Here is a 6924-nt window from a genome sequence, read left to right on the forward strand (position 1 = left end):
CTGGAAAGGTAGAACTGCTGGCGGGTGGCTGCCACAAGGTCATAATCTATTCTGCGTACTCTCTTGGGACGTGCACCTCTGCGTTATAAGCAGTGCTTAGGGATGTTCCACGCGCTACCTGCGCAGCCGCCACGCACGTGCCGGGACCCCTACCGCACGCAAGCGGCGGACAAATAAGCCAATTGGCGACGCTCTTTAACCCTCCACTTGGGTGCAGCAGGTGTGCCGGCACGTGCGTTGCGGCTGTGCGGCGAGTGCGCGTAAGAACCCACCATGATAAGAGCATGAGTGAGGAAGAGGACGGTGGCTGATCTCTAGGCAGCCTCGAAGACGGGAGCGAGCGAGAATGCGTATCATGGGAGGACGTGCTTGGAACGTCAACTAAGACAACACACGGCACCAATCAACTTAGAAGAGTGCAATCCAGGAATGAAAAGGAGATTGGAAGTAATGAACGAGGCTGAAAACAAAAGAGCCGAAGGACATTCATGCGTGAGCAGCGCACAGTGCTGCAGCCGGAACAGAGATGATCAATTACGGCGAGAGCGTGGTGCGCGCGCTATTCCGCCGGCCTTTTTCGTTCTCACCTTCTTTTCTCTACCTTCTCTCTTTTCGTGTCTTCCCGCCCGCCACCGCTAGCGCCGCTCCAGTCCCATTCAGTTTGTTCGAGACGGCGTGCCGTAGGCCCCCTGCGCTCGCTCCGCCGGCGTCACGAACAATGCACCCTCCGGCACGACCGCCCCGCCCCCCATGTTCCTCAGAAAGTGTCGGAACTCCTCGAAAGTTCGGTTGCTTCCTCTCGGTCGTCTGAGAAGTCCGTGTCGCTCTTGACTCGCCTCGAGGAGTGCACACGATCTAGAGTGGGTGGTCTCGCCAAAGACCGGTAGCCACTGCCGCTGGCCGGAAGTCGCACTATGAAATAATAGCCTGGCCCGTGCAGTATTGAAGGTTCAACCTCCTGTGCTGAAGGTCCGCCATACACAAGTTTAGTACTCTGTGGTGTGTATAAGATGCGAATACCCTTAGTTGATTTTGAATTCATGGTATTCGTCATCGCATGTGAGTGCTACCTAGGAGCTAAACACGGCTACAAACTTGGACAGCACTGAGGATGGGTACTTTCAATATTTACAGAAGGTACGTACAAAATTCAAAATTTGATTTGTCTGATGAAGTTTGTGTCGTTTCGGAAGTGTCGTTCCGACGTTTCCTTTCCTCGCGAAGGAACATTAAAAACGCTTAAGATTTTTCTCATTGCTAAACATACTTTGTGTACGGCGGTCTTGTGTTATATAATAATATTGTTAAAAATGTTATGAAGGAAATCACGAAAGGAAATCGCTCTTAGCTTTTTTTCTCTTTTTTATTTTACAAGCAGTTTAATAATTGAAGAAGTTATGATAACTTGGCAGTATATATGAAAGATGCGGAGCCAGATTATGTGATTGTGGTTCATATCTTATTTTCCAGGATGTAGAAGAGGCCTGTGTGCGAAAATAACAATTATTGGTTGCACGCAAAGGGAGAGCTGTAGGAAGTGCGGAACAGTAATTCGCCCTCCCCTCAGCAACACTTGCATTCACGGGCTCGCATGCTGGCATTCGAAACGCGTAGCCGTCTCGGCATCCATGGCGGGATAGAAAACAGTGGGGCCCTCTGCCGTTTGCGCATATTTCTACCTCACAGCCACGCGCCTGCTTGTAAAGGCAATGAAAATAACTTCTGCTTCAAAATGTAGTGAAAATAACTTTCATTATTTACAAACACATGCGTCTTGAAGGGTGCTTACCAGCGCAAACGACGGGGCAGGAGGGGACAGGGCAGGTGAAGCCAGTATACAAGACGCTACATGCGTCTTGTATACTGGCTTCACAGGACAACAAGAATATCGCAGTAATATTGCGTGGTATAGGCATACCATTCCATCAGAGATCAGGACAATGTGATTATAATGACTTCGTGGATTAATGCCACCCACCCACTACAAGTGGCACGCTCGTTACTGCGCGTATTACCTGAAGACTGGCTGCTTAGCAAGTTTGAAAAGGTCTCACGCGCAATATTGCTCGTGGTTTAAAGCATACTACCCACTACACAGAAATGCGAATGATTTACTGGCACGTCCACTTTCAACTTTATTGAGCACATTGTAGTAATGCACAATTTAAACTTCCCTAGCAACATCATACCATAAAAGTATTCACTGAGTGGTTAAACAACGCTCTATAGAGAGATAATACCACTGTCGCATTCAACTCTTAAAAGTGGAGCTTAAGATCCATGTGTTTGTTTATTATCATTTGTTCAGTGGATGTCACCCCATTCAAATAGAGCCGGCTCTTTTTTTTTCAAAGATAATAACAACCATAAAAATCTCAGACATTAAAGAAATAAACAGCGTAAAATTGAACCTTGTTACGCTCTAGATACAAGCCAGTTAAGTCAAGGAAAATTACGAGCACGATGTACATACAAAAATGACAAAAAATCAGCACTTAATATAGCCCAGCCGCATAACACAAGAGTTCGCATAAAAACCGCAACGCTGGCGCCAAGTTGGTCGAAATAGCAATACACATAATGCGCAAAGACATAGCACTAAACTCAGCAAAGTTCATTGACAGGGAAAGGGCCTGAGTGTACACATGAAGCGAGAAATATTATCGAGTTATAAAAAAATATTTCTCTTTGCAACACTGCGCACTGTGCTAGACACATTATGTGCGATTGCTGACTTGCCGTGTGGCCAAGATTTTAGAGTCCCTCGTGGGCAGAGCGTATTGCCCGTTAGGTTTTGGCAGCGAGGGCCTCCACTAGAGAGGCCAGCGCTGCGATCGTTTTGACGTCACAGATAGGATGCGTAGTGGTGAAATGCGGCAGCTTTGCTTTTGTGACGCTACTTGCATCGTCCCCCATGGCTTAACCGGTCCTTTGTCGCAATATTACGATAAAAATTAGACACGAGAGTGCCACACCGATTCATAGTTTTCTTGCCCGTATTATCAGGTCTTACCACTTCTTTAAACACTGAGCTTCCAAACAAAGAGAAACACGCATGGAGTCTACACGAAAAAGGGCAGGAAATACAGTGTTCTAGCAGACAAAGTCAACCCGGCATCCTATGAGTGACGTAATCATGTAGGTGGCGCCACGGTATGTCATCGAGACCATAGAAATTCTATTAAAAAAAGGTAGTTGCCCGAATGCGGCACTGGTGCGTCTGGTGCTGGTGGACGAAATGTTTTCCTTTCGGGAAAACAGAAGTCTGGCAATAGGCCAGGCAAGGTGCTCGCGAGAACCAACGACCGATGTTAATGCGAATGTACAATATTGCAGCCGACCATCTGGAAACTGAATTGTTACTGCTGGGTGAGGAAAAATTCCTCGAGCATTGGTCCTGAACTTTTACTAAGATCACCAACAGCACGGTTGTGCTTGCCTGTTCTCCAATACAGGGACTATGAACCACGTAAAACCCACTTCAATGTTTTGAGGCGTGTGTGCCAAAAAAAAAAGGCAGATCCTTCGTACCGTGGGAATCGATGATATGCAAAGTACGAAGGAGGACTGTTAATATGTCACTTTAGAATGAGGACAACTTTATGAAGTGGTCCTAAATTATGGCATACATGACCTCCATGCCATGATTATCATGTTTGGTCGCGTCATTTACCTTCTCCGGCTATTGACGTCACGTAATACCAAATTTCTAATAAGTAGAGCTAATGAAACGGCATTGAGCACGCTATGAGCGTAGCAGCCAGTCACGCATTACATGACACGTGTATCATATTTATCATATTCATGCGTGTCGTTCACCTTCATCGTCTATGCACGTTACCTGATACACCATTTGGTATATGTGAAGCAAGCGAAACGGCCGCGAGCGTACCATGAGGCGTGGCATGTAGTTATGTTATTACATGACACGCATCTCATGATTATCATGTCTGCACCAGCCTTGTACCTTCGTCATCCATTCACGTCCCGTAATACCAAATTTGGTATAAGTGAAGCTAGTTAAACGACCATGAACGCACCATGAACGGGGAGTGTAGTGTAGTCATGACTAGTCATAACATGAAAATCTTGACATGCATGTCATGATTTCCACGTTAGGGTCTGCCACTTTAGTTCGCTATGCAGCTATGTCATACCATACCTTTTTCGTAAAATGTAATGTGAACGAAACCACCGCATGAGCAGCAAGACAATGAAATGTAAATCGTGACATTCATGACATACATGTTTAGATTTTCATGTTATGACTAGCCAGTTATGCTTTTAATACCGTCATGTTATGCCATACGAACTTTGGTATCAATACCATTATCGAGATGGCTAGGAGAGCTAAATGTCGTGGGTAGATAGATAGATAGATAGATAGATAGATAGATAGATAGATAGATAGATAGATAGATAGATAGATAGATAGATAGATACGTTCAATGTCGCCGAAGTTCGCAGTTCGCTAAGGAATGCTTCGCATTTAATGCTGCTTGTGACAATGCGAAGTATTTTGTGTGACCTCGCTGTGTAACCATGGCCCTTGTATTTGAGGGTCAATGAAATACGGAACCGTATTGTGTGTAGAACCTTGGTCTGCCGTGCTTCGTGTGGCCAATTCTTGCGTGGCTTTTCTGGAGCGTTTTCAACGGGATTTGGTGATATGCAGTGCAGTATCGGTGCATTTGACGAGTTGCATAAAGCGTTCGCACAGATGCCAAATAGCCATGCTAGCTCAGTTTGTGTTGTTCTGTAAAAGATACTATTGAGGTATTGAATCTGAAATCTGGTCAAATATATTGTGTTGGATTGTTTTAAAAAAGCAAAAGAGAGGATAAGTTTCAGTGATGGGTTGCTTTGTCCTACGCTGATTGCTAAAAAGCTCGTCAAAAGAAGATCAAATGGTGCACGTTCACTATTGACCCAAGGAGTCATGCTACCGCGTTATTCATTTTCTATAAGCGTTGCCCTAACGTCTTTATTACAAGTTGCTTTATGTAGCTTCAGCGAACATACAGGACAGGGACAGCCATTAGCAGGGCACTTTGACTTCTATTGGTATTGAACGCTTGCAGTTCAATAAGCGAATACACACATTACATTCCAGTAGACGGTAACATAATATGACTGCAGTACGAAAAATAGAGAAATCCGTGACATCAAATTGGCAGTCAGATACAGCATTTGGCAAGGCAGGATCACTTGGCATGAAACTGTGAAGTTTTCTTATCTTTTCTGAGAACGTACGTATGTTTGCACAATACCTGACAGTATAGTAGTTAAAGATCATTTTGTCAGGCTAAAGCGACTTAGTACTTTAGTTTGCACTCAGGAAAAGATAAAATTAGCAAGCGTACGTATATTGTGTTCCTTGGCACCCGCAGGCAGAGTATAATTATTTGACGCACGAACGTTTCAAAAGTAATGTTATCACAGAGTTTGACACTTTGATAGTTTGGATCACTCAGTTGTCGGTTGTCACTGAACTCTTAGTCTGATATTTTGAATTTTTTCAGGTAGAAGAACAAGAACAGGTCGCCTTGGCAATAGTACAAAGACAAAGAATACATGGTATTCTGGAAATGGAAATAAGTGGACAATTTTAGCTCTCGCTTGACTAAATCGAGTTGAGCACAAGTCGTGTCCTTTTTGGTATATTGAGGAGACTGCTATGCAAGAGTAACGTACATTACATCTATTACTAAAGTAGTCAGCACTGATAACTTTGATCTTTTTGGTAGGTTGGCAAGAAAATAGACTACTATTATTGTAGTTTGAACCGACAGCAAATTGTTTAATATAGACTTCGCCAAGTAAAAAAAAATTACACTTGGTGTGTGGCATGCTGTTTCGTGGGATCGACTTTTTGAGAATTTCGCACTGGCATGATCTGGCAAAGTGTTCATTTGCCCATATACTGCCCCCTCCTCCCTTTAGAAAGCATCATAGAAATAAGAACAAAATTTCTACTAACTATGACATCACGTATAATATCAAACAATCAATTTGTGTATTTCAGATCTATATACAGAATATGTCCACGAGTTAAGGCAAAAGGAGAGTAATTTTTCTCCTGACGAGGCCTTTGCAACAAACATACATGTTTGGCAGCAGAAACAAAAGTAAACATAAGCAGGGAAAACATGTAAAATTATAAAAATAGTTAAATGCTCAATTCACAGTATGCAAATAAGAATGAAAATAGAAGAACCACTTTGACATGAACATACGGAAAAAGTTTTTAGGAACTATAATAAAGAAAGCATGGAGAAATATAGATGGCAGATTAGTCGCCATAGGCACATGTGGAACCCAGTATGTGCTATGGCTTTGAAAAGTTTGAAATCTCAAAAGACGTGCGCATACGAGTTGTGTAAGCTGCAACAAATGAAACGTCGGATTTTAACATTGTTTGTTTCATATATTGTAGTGCACTTAAACTGATTAAATGGCTCTCTCTTTTCTTCTACAGCTTGGTCCTCCCAAAAAAACAGCTCTTTGTCGAAGACTGAGCACCTTGAGTTCTGAGCTGGTTTCCTCATCTTTCTACCACATGTAAAATATAGTTGCGCGACTGGCTGACCAGAGACAAAAATAAAGGCTGTTTTTTAAAGACGATAGTCTTTGTTTCGGTCCTTCGACGCAACAAGAATTTTGGTCTGTCTGTCTGTCTGTCTGTCTGTCTGTCTGTCTGTCTGTCTGTCTGTCTGTCTGTCTGTCTGTCTGTCTGTCTGTCTGTCTGTCTGTCTGTCTCTCTGTCTGTCTGTCTGTCTGTCTGTCTGTCTGTGCAATTGTCGATTAAAAAGCAATTAATACGCGTTTCTGGGGCACCATAACAACACGTGTAAATTCTGCGTGTGCACCTTTTTACTAGAAAAGGCATACATAAGTGATTTCAAGGACCGTAGCGCTTATCAC

The 6924-nt window shown here is 43.4% G+C and overlaps 1 long non-coding RNA gene across 1 annotated transcript; it reads left to right on the plus strand.

Moving 5' to 3' along the window:
- Window positions 1-678: 678 nt before the first annotated feature.
- LOC142813862 (uncharacterized) lies at window positions 679-6622 on the plus strand. The gene is made up of 2 exons (XR_012894703.1): window positions 679-1137; window positions 6479-6622. It is a non-coding gene; the product is annotated as an uncharacterized LOC142813862 (long non-coding RNA).
- The last annotated feature ends 302 nt before the right edge of the window (window positions 6623-6924 follow it).

This window comes from Rhipicephalus microplus, chromosome 4, assembly GCF_043290135.1.
Source record: "Rhipicephalus microplus isolate Deutch F79 chromosome 4, USDA_Rmic, whole genome shotgun sequence".
NCBI classification, from domain to species: Eukaryota; Metazoa; Arthropoda; class Arachnida; order Ixodida; family Ixodidae; genus Rhipicephalus; species Rhipicephalus microplus.